Raw genomic sequence first — 2066 nt, 5'->3', positions numbered from 1 at the left:
GTGTGTGTGTGTGTGTGTGTGTGTGTTTCTTTGACCACAATGATTTGCTATACTGCCCTTCAAAGGCAGAATGCAGTAACTACAGAAGGAAAGTAAAAAAAAAGTTTTTAAAAAAGTTACAAATTTGGGCTGGATGGGAATCTGTGAAATGGACAGAAAGGTCACAATGTTTTAATTTTATTTATCTATAGGCTGAATAGTTAATCTAGAGAAAATCAATATAGCATTTAAAAAGTGCTTAAATAATCTTCAATTAAATGTATAATCTAGTGTAACTTGTTTAAACAAGAAAGCTTTCTTTAGTTGGATTATTATCAAACTAGCAGTCACTGTCTCATAGGATTCACGTGTTTCCCTTTTTGGCTAATTTTCCATCCGTCCAAGTAGGCTACTATTAATACTTCAACAATAATAAAGTGCATATCTTTGCAGTTTAAAACATTAGTATGCGATTTACCTTTATTCTAAGGTAGCTACCTTAACCCTCATGTTGTCCTTGGGTCAAATTGACCCATTTTCAGTAAACTTTTTACTTTTCTTTGTCAAAAAAAATGGGCCGGTAAAATAAGACATTAAAAATATCAAAAACCTTTGGGAAAAAAACACAAAAAACACAAAAAAGCACCCAAAACATTGAAAAAGTGGCAAAAATGTTGTAAAAAGCGATACTATTATTGACCATGGTTGACAGGGAGACAACACAAGGGTTAAGCAATAGTTTAGCTGTTTTCTTCTTCTACATCATCATTTGATTTAGCTGCTGCCATAATTAATTATGTTAAATATGAAATTTTACTTCATTTTTCGTGTACAGCGACTACAGCTGCTTGGTTGATATTTACGCTTGTAAAAGTTAAGATGCAGTAAACCATTCAGAGGGAGCTTTTAGGGCCGAGTCAGCGTGAAGTGGTCCGAATGTGTAAGCTAGTCTCACAAGTAAGGAGTCGGGTCAAAGGCAACTCTGTTTCACAGGAATAGATCAACTGACCACTGCAGAACAAGAAGACCATGAGAAACGCTGTTCTGATGGTCACGTTTGTTCACTGTTTGAATAAAGCTGCAAATGATCTTCAAAGTCTTCATCCTCGTCTCGTGATCTCAAACCTTTATCAGCTACTAGCGGGAAATACATAAATGAGCTTTAGTTTTAGTTAAGGCTAACCGTGGTTGTTTCACAACCTAGCTCTCACTCGATAGAGGCGTCTCACTTCATCTGGCTGGTTCGCCATCTTTCTAAGACATTTACACTGATACGTTTTAGTTTTTAAGCAAAGTTTTGAGCCAAAAGATGAATCATGTCTTTGATTTGTGAAGTATAAATTCCCTTGCTAATGACCTACCATATTACGCTGAACACAGAGGTCCTGTGATAATATTAGTCCCGTGTGAATCGACCTCTTTACCATTTTTCAAGGTTTTTGTTTCCTATCCCTCTCGCAAAAACGGATATTGGCCTTTCATGGCCATCATAGTCCGGACCACTGCCTGACCGGAGACCTCCGGTCCCGAGTCGATGACCCCCTCATGGCTTCGTCCGAGGGCCGGTGGTGATGTTCCATTTTGAATTTACTGCTGGTGGAAATCGTACTTTTTTTATCGAATATTATTATTTTACAGTAAAAAGAAAGTCAAATACAGGCTGTAACTGTTCTGCCTTTGTCGGGCAGTACAGCTGGTGAGCTCAGTCCATCTGTCAGAAATCCCCCGGCCCAAGGCTAAAGGTGCTATCTGTCAAACCAGATGACACTGAGACTGGGAGTCCATGACAGGGGGGTTATCATATCACAGCAGCTACGGAAAGAGACAGGGCAAGAGGGAGGGAGGGAGGGAGGCAGGGAGGGTGGAAAGGAGGGAGGGAGGAATTTAGGAGCACCTGTAAAACAACAAAGGATGGCACCAAGAGAAGAGGAAGATAGAAGAGTAAAGCAGAGGGGAAGAGAGGGTGTGAGAAAGGAGATATTGGAAAGGAAGAATGGAGAAAGAGAAGGATTCAGAAATAGAGGAGAGATAAACTGAGAGAATTCGAGCAATAGAGCAAGGAGGGAGTGAAAGGTTGGGGGAAAGCA

Source organism: Etheostoma spectabile, chromosome 2, assembly GCF_008692095.1.
Source record: "Etheostoma spectabile isolate EspeVRDwgs_2016 chromosome 2, UIUC_Espe_1.0, whole genome shotgun sequence".
NCBI lineage: Eukaryota > Metazoa > Chordata > Actinopteri > Perciformes > Percidae > Etheostoma > Etheostoma spectabile.
The sequence above is the reverse complement of the archived record's forward strand: the minus strand, read 5'-3'. Positions refer to the sequence as shown.